Below are 17,929 nucleotides of genomic sequence, written 5' to 3'. Positions count from 1 at the left end.
CTTTGTATTTTTGAAAATGAATTCTACTAAAATGTTTTTCAAAATATTATAAGTTTTTCTAAATTTGTTTTCTATAAATTAAAAGATTGAATTGTTCATTCTATAATATAAATATACATTATTGAAGATCAAAACATAGTCAAAATCACAATTTTTTCAAAAAGTTGTATCTTAAAAATGATTTTTATGAAAAGCTATTTGAAATAGCTTCAAAATTAAGTGATTTTTTGAAAATTTGATATCCAAAAAAAGTTTTGTTAAAATGATGAAATACCTAAAATAACATTTTAAGAATAACTATTCAAACCAAATTTTCATTTGAAGCTTTTATGAAAAATTTCTTTGTAAATTTTTTTTACACTAAAATTTGTAACAATATAAAAATCATTTTAGAAAAAAAGCCAAAACAAACGGGCCCAATAACATTAATTAACTAAAAGGGAGAAGAAATTAACTAAAGCTACAGAACAGTGGGCCTTGGAAGCTGAAGGCACAAATCAGCAAAGTAAAGCAGGCAAGAGGGTGCAAGAAACGGTTCCATGTTATTGTGCATGGGCCTCAAAGCAGAGGCCCATTAGTTATTTTACACATGAGTAAATGGAGGTTATGGGAAGCAAAACGGAGGTGTAAACAGAATCCAATGGGCTTGTTACTCGGGCCCACACGTGAGAAGGATGGTTAAAGGCTTTATTCTCTCACTAACCTAACGAGAATCACCAACGATCCCTGGTCAGAACGGAACGCCGTCGTGATTCATGATGAATTCCACTCAAATTCATGATGAATTCCACTCAAATAGAACCAACGATCCCTGGTGCAGGTGCGTTTAAATAGAACCAAAAGTTTGTTAGAAATTCCACTCAAATTCATGATGAAATTCATCTGAAATTCGAAATCGGTTGTAAATGGAATAAGTTAGTTATAGTTGTTAGTTAGTCACTTAGAAATTTGAAATTGAAATGAAAATGAAATTTCCAAATAACTGTTAATTAAATCATTTCCTGCTTCTGTAATGCTTTTCTCCTTTTGAAATTAACTTGTTCTGTTAGTTATGCAGTTAGAGTGAATTTGGTTAGTTATATTAGGACAATTGTGAGCTTGTTGGTATTAAGCTGTGTTGGAGTTGTAGACTCGTATAGGCTATCTTGTAGTTTAGTTAATTTGTGATTTGTTAACAATAGATTTTGCAGGGAGTATTGCTTCTGATTTTCTGTCAAATTTTGTTAGCAATTAGTTGTTTTTTTTGCAATTAGTAGGATGGAGATAGAACTGTTAAGGAGAAATCAGTTTTGTTATGAAAATCAAGTGTTATTGTGATAATCAATACATTGTTAGGGTTCTGTTTATTGGTTTGGATTAATGTCAAGTTCTGCAGTTTTATTATTGATTCAGTTAGTGTTTCTGTTAGTTATAAATTAGGAATTGAAACTCAAAATAAAATGGTTTTGGTTTAGTTTGAATTTGAAACTCAGTTAATGAAATTCAAATGAAATTGGTTTTGGTTATAAGTAATTGATATTGTTATGTCATGCTAGTGAGTTATGAAAGCTGAATGGAGTTGTTGTGATTAAACTTGTTGAAATGGTTTGTAGGTTAATGGAAGCTGAACGAATTCATTGCTAATAACCTGTGTTAGATTAATTTGACCTATTTTTGTATTGGAATGGTTAAGTTAATGAATATTGAAAAAAAGAATTGTTAATACTTTGTTTGCTATTGAATGAATTGGTAGGTGGAAAGTCAGTGTGGGAATTATGTTTCTTTGAGAGTATATTTATAATAACATGGTGGGATTTACATCAATATTTCTCAATAACGCGGGTAGGGAAGTTGCAGCGCCGTCACTTGTAATAGGTGTTCGTTCAATGCTGCTACTTGTCATTCTCAAGTTACAAGAACTAGTGCTCATAGTCCTTTTGAGTCCAGTTTCTCCTTTTTGAATTAAATGGTTCCACAATATCCATAGTTCTTTCCTATCTGGTGTTGTGCTCGGAAATTTCTAAAGACCTTCTAAGTCTTTTGGGAGGGATAGCATCCAATGAAGGTTCTTCAACAACCTTTTGCTTTCTTGATATTATTTCACCAGCATATTCCACTTTAGGCATATTATTCGTCCCTAATTGTTGGTTAACATCTAAGGTGCTGACATCAGAATCAATGGAACGAATCCTAGGATCTCTACTCTTGCTGAAGACCGATTTATGGAAGTAGAAGCAAGATGCAGTTGATCCTAGGGGGTGACTAGGGCTGCATTTGGTAATTGTTTTTTGCAGGCTAAAGAATTTACAAGGGGTTGGGATTTGCTATTCCATGGAATGCTATGGAATGAATTTGGATTATGCATTAATAAAAATTGTGATTTTGTAATAATTTGTGAATTGTATTGTAATTTGAAAATTGATCTGGACTTAAAGTGTGAATTGGTTTGGTTATTATAATTTGATTGAGTATGGTAATGAAAATTGGATACGGTAATGAAGTTGTATTTAAAATAGAAATATGAAATTTGGATTCGAGGTAATTGAGATTGAAATTGGATAGTAACTTGGAAGTTTTTGTATTTTTAGATTAGAATTTGAATGGAAATGTAAATATGGATTGTAGTAAAAATGAATTGAAATAGAAATAGGATTTGAATGTTTGATGAATTTTATGGAAAGGTTTTGAATGAAAAGATATAGTATTCAAATGACATTGAATTAACATTATGGAATGTTTTTTAAATGATTTATGAGAAGTTAGTGAATGATTTGAAAATGTTATGAGAGAGGATTTGAAATGGAAATAAGTTGAAAGTTGATTAAATTTGGAAGCATTAATTAAAATCAATCGTTAAGAAATTTCAAGGTGTAGTTTGAATTAAATGTAAATGATAAATGCCGCATAGGCCTATGACAGGGATGGTTGATTTTGGTCAACAAGTTGACCAAAAGGTCAACAGTTGACCAAAGTCAACTGTAGGGCCTGAATCAGGGTTTTCATATATAATGCAATTAAGACACGATCCACATGAAACAAGCCTAATGTTTAAACCACAATGCATGAATCAATAGAATCAACATCGGAATGAATCAGTTACCCTTGACCATCTATACTACATGAACGGAATGAATCAAGACATATAGACCCATGCTTAAGAGACCTAAGTCAATGCGTTAAACAATGTTTGAATCAAATGAAATATCAACCATGTAGGCATGTGGATAATGGGTGATGCATGATATGATAGTCAAACACGTCTCCCCGATGAATTAGGGTTTCCAATAAGGATAAGATGAAAAGTCAAACCAACCAGGTGCACTATGGCCAAGTCTCCCTGACTAGGGTTTCATGATGCACATGTGAAAGCTTATGAGACCAATGAACAGTAAAGTCGGGAATTAGTGTTTGAATGCATAAGTGAGTGTCATGATGTGAACTCTATAAACCAAGATCCAAGAGATCATGAAATCAGGGTTTCTCCTCATATGATGAACCAAACTCCAATACTCAAGCAGAACCCTAGTTTTAATTAACCACAAGCTCTGAATCTATGATGCTTGTATTAATATGAATGCATGATGTGTATGAATGAAGCATGAATGTGTATAGATGAATTCCAAGTCATGGATTGAGTTAAAAGATGAAAAGGGAAGGACAAATTTTGGGGTACGACACCCGACTTTCAACTTTCCCTAACTTTGGAAGATATTGAGAGGCTTCTCAAGCGAACGATAAAGGAGTATAACCCCTTCCCCAAGTTGGAAGAAGGATTTTGCTTGTCTGAACTCTCTGCCGCCTTGGGTATCAACGCCAATGAACTTGTGGCCAATTGGGGACCTAAAGGTACCGTTAAACGTCTAACGCATGAATTCCTTAAAAACCATGTTTGGAAGATGATTAAGGAAGAAATGCCAGAATTATGTAGCGCGACTTTAGCACTTTTGATTCATGGGATTGTTCTATTCCCCAACATAGAAAAATTCATGGATCACTTGGAAGTGGAAGTATTCCTAGCCAACAACCCAGTGTCATTCTTGCTTGTAGACTTCTATCATACCTTTCATACAAGGCATAAGAAAAGAGGAGGGGTATTTCTCTATTGTGCTCCCCTCTTGAATTTATGGATGGGGACCCGTATAACTCAACGTGGGCCCTTTGCTTATAGAAACTTGTCATGACCCCAAAAATTCGCATCTCTCACCGCCAGTTCAATCCTTTGGTATAAGAGAGAATGGGAAACCAAGGATATCATTTCAACATGTGGATGTTTCCCAAATGTCCCCTTAATAGGAACACATTGTTGTATAAACTATAATCCTGTGCTACTCAAGAGGCAGTTGTGATACGCTATGTTGAGTCCGCTAGAGGATCGAGACCTCGCACCTTTCATCACCAACACCGTGGATCCACTCAATTTAGTCATGAACAGAGTGAAGAAAGCTTGGACAAGCATAATCCGGATTGACCAAGAGTGGGGCAAAAAGAACATCATATCCAAGGAACCCTACTTTGTGTGGGAAAAAGAAAGGGCTAGGGTTGTCAAGATGCCCTTCCTTTATGACTCTTCATCATTACCGTTGGTGCCCGAACCCAAGACAATATTGCAAGAAGACATGTACAAGCTTACCAACAAGATACGAGAGCTTGAGTTGGAAAACACTTAACTACGAGTCCAACTCGGCCACACCAAGGAACGTAATTATGCCTTGGAAGACAAGGGTAAGCAAGTCTGTGAGGAGTTCACAATCAGTAAGAAGAGACTAAGGAAGGTAGAAGGCCAAAGAGTTTGGATTTATGGTGCTTTACTAAGAGCCAATTCTGAGCTAGATGCTCGCAATGACAAGTTGGATTAAGCATACCAAACCATCAAGGACCTTGAGAAGAACGATGAGAGATCTAATGCAATGAAGAAAGAGGCTAGGGAGGGCTTCATAATCCTCTCTAGCCTCTTTCTTAATTGCATTAGATCTTTCATCGTTCTGATCAAGGTCCTTGATGGTTTGGTATGCTTAATCCAACTTGTCGTTGCGAGCATCTAGCTCAGAATTGAAAAGTATAAAGGATCCAGTGAGCCAAGGACCCATATTCGAGCCTACTGTCGTAAGATGGCCACTTATTCTGACAATGACAGACTTCTCATGCATTTCTTCCAACATTCATTGAGTGCAACATCTTTGGACTGGTACATGCAACTAGAAGGTACCCAAATTCGGACGTGGAGAGATATGGCAGAAGCATTCCTTAAGCATTACCAATACAATACAGATATGGAACCCAATCGCAAGTAGTTGCAAAACCTAATGCAAAAGTCTGAAGAGACTTTCAAAGAATATTCCCAAAGGTGTTGAGAACTTGCGGCAAGAGTACAACCTCCTTTGCTAAAACGTAAATTTGTGGATATGTTTATGGATAATCTGCAAGGCCCATACTTGGATATGATGGTAGGGAGTACATCCTCCGGTTTTTCTAACTTGGTATTGGCCGGTGAGAGAATAGAGAATATGATTAAAATGGGGAAGACTCAAAACTCTACAAGCACCTCAGGTGTTATAAAGAAACCTTTTGTCGCGTATGGAAAGAAACATGAAAGAGAAACGAATGCAACCACCATTATTAGGGGAAGGGCACCGACATACCGTGCGCCTTACCAACAAGTGGCCGCAGTAGAACCAATTCAACAACAACAATAACTATTTACAATTCCAATTCATTGACAACCTCAACAACAACAACAACGCTATCACCAACAACCACATCAACAACAACATCAATGTTATCAACAAAAACAACAACAACAACGACAAAGGCATCCTGAGAGAAGATTTGATTCGGCCCTCATTCTGTACAACCATATTTTGCCTTACTTATTACGCGGTTCTTTGGTGCAGTTGAGAGAGTTAAAACCACCCCCTACGGGCCTTCCTCCCGGATATGATGTCAACGGCCGATGCGAGTTCCGTTCCGGCGCTCTCGGTCATTTTATTGAGAATTAAAAAGCCTTAAAGTATAAAGTCCAAGATATGATATATTCAAAGGCTGTTATGTTTGCGCCTAACAACCCAAATGTAAACAACAATCTGATGACTCCGCATAATAAGCCCGCAGTGAACATGGTAGAATTTGACAATGGAAGAAAATTAATGTCCCGTATGGATGAACTGAATACTCCTCTTATTGAAATAAAAAACATTTTGATGAAAAATGATGCATTTCCTGTTTGTAGTGCAATTTGTGAGCACTATTTGATTGACCCACAACAATGTAAAGCTTTGAAGTCTGTCATAGAAAGATTAATGGACCAAGGAATCTTGGTGGTAGATCGTCTGTCCACCAATGAAGATGTGTCCACCCAGGAAATCCTATACAACCAAGTTCCATCTCTACTCATTCCATATGATCTATCACTAATGACTATCTCCAACAATCCAGTTACTCCTATGGTTATAACGGTACCAACATCGTTCCCATTCATGATACAAAAGTAGTTCCCTTGATCTATGACTCGACTGTCTACATCTATGGACAAAAAGTACAAGAAGAACTAACATCGTCTGTTGAACCAATAGCAAATATAATTGGTATCGATGGAGTAACAAGAAGTGGGAGAATCTTTGCACCAATACCTCTAGTGACTGACAATGGTGGCCCTTTCAATCAAGAAGAAGGCAAACAAGCTGAAAATAACCAGCAAAGGAAATATTCCTTACCTACCAGTGAGGTAGAGGAATTCTTGCGTATCATTAAGAAAATAGACTATATGGTGGTTGACCAACTCAATCAAACCCCGTTGGAAGTCTCAATGCAATATTTGCTAATGTGCTTCGAGGCACATAGAGACGCCTTAGTCAAACTCTTGAAGGTCACCCATATACCACAAGAGATATCTGTTTGTCAGCTTTAGGGTGTGATTAACAACATCTCTGCTAGTATCAACTTGGGTTTCAATGATGAAGAGCTTACCTCCAAAAGGAGAAACCATAATAAGGCCATACACATTTCCATTGAATGTATAAACACCATTTTGTCAAGGGTCTTATTGGACACCTCCTCATCACTCAATGTACTTCCAAAGATTTATCTATCCAAACTAACTATTGAAGGGCTCGTTATGAAACCTAGTAAGCTAGTGGTGAGAGCATTTGATGGTTTAGGACGAACTGTGATTGGTGAAGTGGACCTCCCCATAAAGATCGGACCGCATACTTTCTTTATCACTTTATTTGTAATGGATATATATCTCTCTTACAGTTGTTTGCTCAGACGGTCGTGGATACACTCAGCCGGAGCTGTCACGTTGACACTCCATCAAAGGTTGAAAATTTTGGTCAATAACAAGCTCGTGGTAATTGAAGGAAAGGAGGAAATCATGGTCATCCACTTATCATTTTTCCAGTATTTTGAAGGAGGAGGAGAGGTACAAGAAATCCCATTTCAATATGTAGCGGTAAATTCATGACCACCAAGCTATGGATAAACTTGACGTCAAAAAAACCAAAGTCGCCATCGCACTTTTTATTTTTTCCAAAGGAAAAGGGAAAAGTACGAACAAAACCCAAAGATAAGAAGTTTTCAAATCAAAACTAATAAAATTCTAGAGATTACAGGTAAGGGGGTTGGTTACACAGAGGGAAGGTGTTAGCACCCAAAGTGTCCTAGGTACTCCTAGAGAGTCCTTTTTTTATGTAGATATGTATGTGTTTTTGGTATAAAAGATGCTTGCAATAAATAGAGTGTGGGGATGAGAAAAGAATTCATTAATTATATTTTTGTGTTTGACAAGACCTTCAGACTTGTGCCTACGTACCAACATAAAATGAGGGATCAAAACCTTGTAGTTCGTGGTATCAATTTAAAAAATGACTGAATGCTTTTAACAAAATTTTAAGTTTAAAAGAGGCACAAAAGTCCTAAAAGAGTTTAAATGAGTGTTAGTTATTTTTGTCTTTTTGAAATTTTAAGTCTAATATGGTTAGATTCATTTACAAGTTTGATTTAAGAAAAGAGTTCAAAAATGCAATGGCATAAGGCCAAGGTTTCTAATTTGCAAAAAAAAAGTCTAAGTTTAGAAATCACAAGCAAAGAAGATTTTAAAAAGAGGGAGAGATTTGAAATTTAAGAAGTGGGAGGAGATGAAGAGACTAATCCTAAGCAAAAATTAAAAGTTCAGAGTTGAAAAGATCTGACCAATGGGATGCAATCCAATAGACAAGAATGTCATATAGAAACTCACTTTTACTTTGGACTTTAAATCAAGCAATATCAATATACAAATAGCAAGATGCAGAGCAAGGCAACAAATAAATATAGCCACATCCAAGCTAGCAACTTCACAGTCTTGTTCATAATCTTCCCCATGTATCAGATGACATACTCCTTAAATGTCTCAGAATAAGGCATTAGACACAGGTTCAAAGTGACATTTACATCAAGACCATGTAGCAGATAAACTCAAGTGAATCTCAATACTTGCATCAGATGAGAGTTCAAATCACAAGAACTTGGTTTCAGAAAAGTTGGCATTGGCCAAGTCCTTTTGCATAGGGAATGTTGCCTAATTCTAAGTCCAAAGCTCAGATCAAATCCAACAGTCCACACAAACATTTTTAGGGTTCTTTTGTTGTTTATTAAGTATTTTAAGGTCCTAAGACCAAAAGCACAAACAAAATATACAAACAAATATATACAAACACAATATATGGCTCAAGTGAGCAAAGGGAAAATGACATTAAAATAAACAAGTTACATGATATGTAAAAGTGGCAAAAATAATAAATGGCTTGAATTTAAATTGCATAAAGTAAATGACTTGAAATTAAAAGCAATAATAAGAAAAGTTAGTCAAATGTTAGTTGATTAGATATTAGTGGAGTTTTGTTTTTCAATTGTTTAAGTCATTCTTTGGAGAACAGTCAACCCTCTATTCACAAGCATGGATCCTTGAAACAAGACATCTTCCAAAGGAAGGAAAAAAAGATAAGTTTCCACACAATACCATGAAAGGGGGGAGACTTACAATCCCACTTACTAGAATGCTATGCCTTTTGGGTCAAAATTTAGCACTATGTTAAGAAATCGTAATTGGACTTATGTAGAAGTCACAACTATCTGAGGCCGGGCAATATAAATTTTGGTGTTAATGCCTGTTAGAGATATGGTATAATAAACAATACTCCTAAAACATACCACACACAAAAAGAAAATGATCAAAGGATGGACCTAATCTCATCCATACTTGTATTGGTTCATCTAACATGAAGTTATTGATGAACCAATTAGCCTTAGGATATTGAGATGTCATTGGTCAATGAAAGAGATGGGATAGAATGAGATTGAAGATTAAGAGGGAGGGGAAATGAGACAAACACAAATTGGTCATGGGAGGAATTTTATCAAATTAAAATCATTCATTTATTTTGGGAGATGAAATATACATTTCATCAATCCCCTAAATTCAATGATTTTAATCCAACAAAAGTCAAATCAACCTAAACCAAGGCCAAACACATAGTCAAACCTCACAAGTCAATAAAAATGGCTCAACATAATTTTTTACACAATTAAACAATTAAAAATCAAATTAAAATGCATTAAATTAAATTATGTTTGATCAAAACCCTAAAACCTCTTCAAAACACCAAATAAATGACCAAGAAATTTATCATAGGTCAAATAAGGTCAAAGGACCTTGAAGAAAAAATTTCATTATTTTTGAAAAGTCAGAAGTATTTTTAAATAATTAAAAATATGCACAAAAACAATTAAATCATGAAAAATATCAATATTTATCCAAAAAATAATTTTAATTCATAAAATGAAAGAGAAAAATATTTGAATTTTTTGGGTGAAAGTCCCATATTTTTTGGATCAATAATGAAATTAATATGAATTAATAAAAATAAATCAATTAAAAGAAATTTAAGAAAATAAAAAAAACATGGACCATCTGATCTCCCTCATTAATTGAGATGGCAGATCAGATGGATCAGAGCGCGCGTTCCACATATGCCTAAGTCAAATGAGATGCACACGTGGTAATCAGAAGCAACACCCAAGATTAAAACAATTTAAATGGATCCTATGGTTGAGATGCTTCTAACAGATCGCCAGAGTCAGAGCCCCGATCTTCTTCTTCGGTGGACCTCACCGGGCTGGTCCACCTTCAACCATCACCAAAATGAAAAAGAAAGACATGGATTCAAAGAAAAAATGCTCAGGAGCTCGAATCTGACCTCAATTTTGTCTAATTCCAAGTATATGAAAAGATACAGGGAATTGAATTTGGAGGATCATGAATTGAGTTGCTTTGATTTGACCTCAAAGCAACTCAAATATTGTTGCCTACATTGGTAGGACTTCAGACATCCAAAAATCAACAACAATAATGGAGAATTAAGAGAGAATTGAAGAGAATAAGTTTATGAAAAATCACCTTCAAGTTGATCTAATTTCACCTGATCTTGATTTGGATTTGATTGCTTTCTCCTCCTCTTACTTGCAGAAACCAAATGAGATGAAAATGGAAGTGAATTTCTAGAGTTTGAACTTCCATATAGAAGATGAAGTTCAAGCTCGATTTCAAGAGAAACCTTCAGAAGTTCTATGGCAGTGAGGGTTTGAAATGGTCTAGAAAAGCTTGGGCAACGCGTTCATCATGAATCTAAAGCCTTAGGCTTGTTTAAATAGGCAATGCACTTGATATTTGCACCACTTGAAAATTGGACAAAATTAGAAACATCCTTGTATGGGTGCATGTGTATTTATTTGGGCCTTAAGGATGATGTAATCCACTCCCAATTTGTGTACAAAGTATGCTGAAATCATCATGTGGAAGCATGCAAAAGGAAATGATCATGTGAAGTTCAATCTTGCCAAAACACTTCCCGTAATGAAGCCATGCGCAAGTCCCTAAAATTTAATCCAAATGAGATAATCTTAGATGTTTTGTAAATGTGAGATCAAGGGGGACAACATTCACGTTGAACACTTTTTCATTTGAAGCTTGGATCATGATGAATTTTGAGGTAGAAGTTTTGGAAATCAAATATATTTGAAACTTTTCTAAGTCCCAAGTCAAATGTTCACTTCTTCCACCTTGAATAACATTTTCTGTGGACTTCAAATGAGAAAAGTTCCTACATCAAAGTTTTATCTCTTTAAGAACTCTTTAATTTGATCACAAATTTGACCTCATTTAGATTTGGCATGAAGGAGTTATTCATTTTAGAAGTTGAGGAAAATCACTTGATCAATGGTATTGGCCCAAAATGACCTATAATGTTTCCACTTGAAACATGCATTTGAAAGTTGAATTTGCACCTACTCCAAACATCAAAGTTGAATTATACATCTTCAAATTGATCATGGAATTTTAATGGAGTTCATCTCATAAAAAATGAACAAGTTATGGCTTTGGGAAGTTGACCTCCAAACTAGGGTTTAGACAAAATGACCTATAATCTTTCACCATAAAAATGACTTTCCAAGAAAAAATAGCTCTATACCTCAACTTGAAAGTTGGTTGGAATGTCATTTAGATTAATGTTGCGCTTAGAATCATATGACAAAAATTGTAGGAGATAGGGTCTAGGGAGCCCTAGTTTTGGCCAATTGACTTTCTCTGGTCAACCACCTTGAACCAACTTGCAAACTTGAAGTTATATTGATCTTTGGGACTCATGGAGAATCATATATGCATAAGATGGTGTAATTTAAAGTATCCCTTGAAATACTTGATCAAATGTTGAAGAAACTTGCTAAGGAAGTCACACAAGATACCCAGATGAATTAGGGCTTCCAAGGCAAACAAGCTTCAAACTCTTGGTGATTTATTGATCAAAATGACATGTGAAGATCATGGGGATCTATATATGATACTTAGAGTCATAGTAAATCATTTCTTGATTGAGCTCCTTGCATTGAGGGTCTAAAACCCTAGATATGAGCTTGATATAGCATAGGTGAGCATGTACACTACCTACAAAAGAAACAAACTATACATTGACATATTTTTGGTATTTTGGTTAGTGAATAAAAAAAACAAAGTATGATACAATCAAAAGTGCTTGGTGATCTCTCCCAATACAAACCCAATGAATGAGGGGTAAGGAGGATGCCAAGGTGTGATCCCAAAACCAATGCATATGATGAGATAACATGAGGGATCTTAGGGTCAAAATTGGAGTCTTACAGCTTCCCCTACTTAAGGACGTTCTAGATGAGAAGATGAAGGTTAAAATCTTCGTATCGACTCAGTAGAATGGACTTAAATAACAACATATAGAAATAAATTTTGTTCCCTAAGAGACCTCATGATGCATATGATATGAAATGATAAAAAAATAATCTCTGTGGGGGAAAATATTGCCACAAAGGAAAAAAAAATCCAGAGAGACTGAAAGTCCGCAAGAGCACGATGCTTTCCGTAAGAAAAACTCACTGGGGAGACAGAGACTCTGGGGGATAAAGAGTGCCCCTATTCAATCAACTGGAGACCCGGAAAGAAGATGGCAGTTGCTTTCGTACTTTCGAGGTATCAAGGGATTGAATACAATAAAAGCCCAAAAATTTGCACTGAAGTGAAGTGAAGTAACAATGTCTGTCAGAATCAGCAAAGAGGTGGTCTTGAAAGAAGAATTCGTCTGGTACGGTGAGAGTCAGTTTGAATATCGAAAAAGAATGTTAAACTGGATACCAAAATAAATGGTAACACAAAAATAACCATGGCTTGAATGCCGCTCATCAGTCTGAATACTGGAAAGGATTTCGATCTGAACATCGGAAAATGGGTCTGAATGCCACAAGTCGCATCGACCTGAACGTCGGAACCTTCTTCGATCTGAACATCGGAAAATTGGCCTGAATGCCACTTCGATCTGAACATCGGAAAATTGGCCTGAATGCCACTTCGATCTGAATACCGGAAAACTGGCCTGAATGCCACAAGTTGCATCGAACTGAACGTCGGAAACTTCTTCGATCTGAACATCGGAACACTGGCCTGAATGCCACTTCGGTCTGGATACCGGAAAACTGGCCTGAATGCCACTTCGGTCTAGATACCGGAAAACTTCATGCCTGTCAGCATTGGCAGAAATAGGGAATGATAATAGAGGCGGCGCATGGGCCAATGACACTTGCTGGGGATAACAAAGGTAAGTCATGAACAATCTTCAGTCTGAGTACTGGAAACAACTTCTAGCTTATCACTTGGGATACCGAGAATGTTTTATGCTTACATGCGTATGTTTGAATTTTTCAATGGCGTAATGCTCCATGAAAATGGAAATGCTACGCGATTTGGAAGGATGCAATGCAATATGATTCTACATGCAGGGATGCGAAATGCTGGGTAGAATGCCAAGCTGAGGCAAGGGATCTGCTGGAGAAATGATCACCATCTTCTGGACCCTGGCAAGGCTGTTGGAGATGCACAGCGCAAAGAACTCTGTGGGGAGATGACTAGCCATGCGGTGTTCTGGCCATACCGAGACTCTGATCGGGGAAAGAATGGCATTGGAAGCCTGCTGCTGAGGAAAGCTACAATGGTTCTGGCAACCACGATTTGCGAGAGATGACTCAGCAGGGGGAGCAAACACTGATACGGTACCGAGGTTCTGCTTCAAGGAAAGAAACCATGGATCTGGCATTGGGATTATCGATCTGGCATCGAACTCTAAGGAGCAACCACTTCTGCTAGGAAGATACAGTCTGGCACTGTCAACTCCGCTGGGGATATATAGTCTGACACTGTCAACTCTACTGGGGAGTGTATGTCTTGAAACAACCGCTTGGGGAAGTACGGTGGTGAGAAACTGCTGGGGATTGAAGAATCCAACACTCTGATCAGCTCTGCAGGGTCAAGACACTGAATTCGTCTGTTGGCGACTTCACTGGGGAAGATATTCACGACCACCTGCAGGAGATTTTAAGGAAATGCCCCGAGGGTATCTGTTCTGAATAGACGATCCAAAGCACTTAAAATTTACAGCAATTTTAAATGTTTATTAAGCATGTACCTGTAAATCCCTTATGTGTCATGATGCAATGTTTATCAAAAATTCGAACGTCATTTTTGCAAACAAAACAGTAAAATGAAAATGAAAACAGAGATATACTGAATAACATGATTTTATTGATTGAATGGCCTCTGAATAGGCATTTACATTAGGAAGCAATCCCTGGAAAGAGGTAATCGCACAATAGATAAAAACAGAAATTAATCTAATGGCAATGTGAAATGGATTTCTATTGGGTTCCAATTCTGCTATGACTTGCTCGTCTTCAAGATCCTCCAGATAATCAGCCTTCTGAAAGAGTGATTGGACTGTTTCCTATCCTTCAAAAATTTCTAGTCATTGGCACGAGATGAGATTTAGAACTACTCAGAACGCAGTCATTCGCTTAATCCCTAACTTTTGCCTGGATCGCCCTTTTCGGGTTTTCAATCCACCGGGATACCCATTTTTGCCTAAGTTGCCTTTTCAGGTTTTCAACTTACCGGATGTACGATCTTTTCATTTTTAATCCCTAATTTTTGCCCGAACCTTTTCATTTTCTTGGTTCGTCGGGATGCCCATTTTTGCCTGGACTACTCTTTTTACTGTCCAGCGGGTCTATTTTATGCGAAGTATTTTTTAACTGCGTCTGAGTTCACAGGGGAAGTGAAGTTTTCACCATCCATAGTTGCAAGCATTAAAGCCCCACCATCAAAAACCTTGGTGACGATATACGGTCCATCATAGTTAGGAGTCCACTTGCCCCTGCGATCTGTCTGAGGAGGAAGGATCCTTTTCAAAACTAAATCTCCGACTTGGAAACAACGAGGACGCACTTTCTGATCAAAGGCTCTCTTCATCCGACTCTGATACAACTGCCCATGACAAATGGCTGCCATTCGCTTCTCTTCGATAAGACTCAACTCATTGAACCTTGTCCGAATCCATTCAGCTTCGTCTAGCTTGACATCCAACAAGACTCTTAGGGAAGGAATCTCCACTTCAACAGGTAGGACTGCTTCCATACCATACACAAGGGAGTAAGGGGTTGCCCCGGTCGATGTACGTACTGAAGTGCGGTACCCATGCAAGGCGAAAGGTAGCATCTCATGCCAATCTCTGTACGTGACGACCATCTTCTGCACAATCTTCTTTATGTTCTTATTTGCCGCCTCAACAGCGCCATTCATCTTAGGGCGGTAAGGGGAAGAATTGTGATGCTGAATGTTGAAGTTCTGACACAACTCCTTCATCATTTTATTGTTGAGATTAGAACCATTATCAGTAATGATTCTTTCGGGAATCCCATAGCGACAAATGATTTCTTTCTTGATGAAACGGGCAACCACATGTCTGGTGACATTCGCGAACGACGCTGCCTCGACCCACTTGGTGAAATAGTCGATGGCAACAAGGATGAAGCGATGCCCATTGGAAGCAGTCGGCTCAATCTTTCCAATCATGTCAATGCCCCACATGGCAAACGGCCACGGCGAAGACATCACATTCAGAGGATTCGGCGGTACATGCACCTTATCAGCATAAATCTGGCACTTATGACACTTCCGAGCATACTTGAAACAATCTGATTCCATGGTCATCCAATAATAACCCGCTCTCAACAATTTCTTAGCCATTGCATGTCCGCCGGCATGAGTACCGAAGGAACCTTCATGAACTTCCTGCATTAACATGTCCGCCTCGTGTCTGTCCACACATCTGAGCAAAACCATGTCGAAGTTCCTCTTATACAGCACATCGTCTTTGTTCAAGAAGAAACTGCCTGCCAATCTTCTCAAAGTCTTTCTGTCATTGTTGGATGCCCCTGCAGGGTACTCTTGATTCTTCAGAAAGCACTTGATATCGTGATACCAGGGCTTGTCATCGACTACCAGTTCAGCAGCAAACACATACGCGGCCCTGTCAAGGCGCATCACATCGATCCTAGGAGCATGGTTGCAACGAATTACCTTGATCATGGAGGATAGAGTAGCAAGTGCGTCTGCCATCTGGTTCTCATCACGAGGTATATGATACAATTTTACCGTTGTGAAGAAAGTCAAAAGTCTTCTCGTGTAATCTCTGTAGGGGACCAGAGTGGACTGGAGAGTATTCCAATCACCATTCACTTGATTGATCACCAGAGCTGAATCTCCGAAGATGTCCAAAGTCTTGATTCTCAGATCAATGGCTTGCTCAATACCCAAGATACAGGCCTCGTACTCAGCTTCATTATTTGTGCACTCAAAAGTCAAACGAGCGGCGAAAGGCATGTGGGCACCCTTCGGAGTAGTAATGACAGCGCCAATTCCACTACCTCTAGCATTGACAGCCCCATCAAACACCAAAGTCCACTTTTCGTTTTGATCAGGTCCCTCCTCAACAACTGGCTCTTCACAGTCTTTCATCTTGAGGAACATGATGTCTTCATCAGGGAATTCAAACTTCATTGGCTCATAATCATCAATCGGTTGCTCGGCAAGGTAGTCTGACAGAATACTCCCTTTGATGGCCTTCTGTGACGTGTACTGAATATCATACTCTGTTAAAATCATTTGCCAACGAGCGACCCTTCCGGTGAGAGCTGGCTTCTCGAATATGTATTTCACTGGATCCATCTTAGAAATCAACAAGGTAGTATGGTTCAACATATACTGTCTCAGTCGGCGAGCAGCCCAGGCCAAAGCACAGCAAGTTTTCTCAGGCTGCGAATATTTGATTTCACAGCCGGTAAACTTTTTGCTAAGGTAGTATATGGCATGCTCTTTTCGACCAGACTCGTCATGCTGTCCCAATACACACCCCATCGAGTTCTCGGTCACTGATAGGTACATTATCAGAGGTCTCCCAGGAACTGGAGGTATAAGGATCAGAGGTTTCTGTAGATACTCTTTTATCTTCTCGAAAGCCCTTTGACAATCTTCATTCCACCTGATAGCCTGATCCTTCCTCAGCAATTTGAAAATTGGCTCACACGTGGTTGTTAGGTGAGAGATGAACCTTGCAATGTAGTTCAACCTCCCTAAGAAACTACGGACTTGCTTCTCTGTTCTTGGCTCTGGCATTTCCTGTATTGCTTTTACTTTGTCGGGATCCACCTCAATCCCTTTTCCGCTAACGATAAAACCCAGCAATTTTCCCGATCTCACCCCGAAAGTGCACTTGTTCGGATTAAGTCTCAGTTTGAATTTCCTCAAACGCTCAAACAGTTTCTGCAAATTCACCAAATGTTCTTCTTCTGTATGAGATTTGGCAATCATATCGTCCACATAAACCTCGATTTCATGATGAATCATATCATGGAACAGAGTCACCATTGCTCGCTGATATGTTGCTCCGGCATTTTTCAGACCAAACGGCATCACCTTGTAGCAGAAGGTGCCCCATGGGGTTATGAAAGTTGTCTTTTCCATGTCTTCTGGTGCCATCTTGATTTGGTTATAGCCAGAAAAGCCATCCATGAAGGAGAATACCGAGAACTGAGTTGTATTATCCCCCAAAACGTCGATGTGAGGTAATGGGAAATCATCTTTAGGGCTAGCTCTGTTCAGATCCCGGTAGTCGACACACATCTGTACCTTTCCGTCCTTCTTAGGTACTGGGACGATGTTTGCAACCCATGGCGGATAATTGGTGACTGCTAGAAACCCTGCATCCAACTGCTTTTGCACTTCTTCCTTTATCTTGACAGCCATCTCTGGTCTTGTTCTTCTGAGCTTCTGCTTGACCGGAGGACAACCTTCTTTGAGAGGCAAGCGGTGCACCACGATGTCTGTGTCCAGCCCAGGCATGTCCTGATAAGACCAGGCGAAGATGTCAACGTATTCTTGCAGCAATTCAATCAGCCCTTTCTTCACATTATCTTCTAAAGCAGCCCCTATCTTGATTTCTCTCTTGGTGTCCTCGGTGCCGAGATTAATCACTTCAACAGACTCTTGATGCGGTTGAATAAC

General features: G+C 38.3%; 1 long non-coding RNA gene across 1 annotated transcript; it reads left to right on the top strand.

Moving 5' to 3' along the window:
- Positions 1-457: 457 nt before the first annotated feature.
- LOC127106153 (uncharacterized) lies at positions 458-2,475 on the top strand. The gene is made up of 2 exons (XR_007795300.1): positions 458-820; positions 1,733-2,475. It is a non-coding gene; the product is annotated as an uncharacterized LOC127106153 (long non-coding RNA).
- The last annotated feature ends 15,454 nt before the right edge of the window (positions 2,476-17,929 follow it).

This window comes from Lathyrus oleraceus, chromosome 7 (assembly GCF_024323335.1).
Source record: "Lathyrus oleraceus cultivar Zhongwan6 chromosome 7, CAAS_Psat_ZW6_1.0, whole genome shotgun sequence".
Classification (NCBI taxonomy): Eukaryota; Viridiplantae; Streptophyta; class Magnoliopsida; order Fabales; family Fabaceae; genus Lathyrus; species Lathyrus oleraceus.
This window is presented reverse-complemented; position numbering and strand designations above follow the sequence as displayed.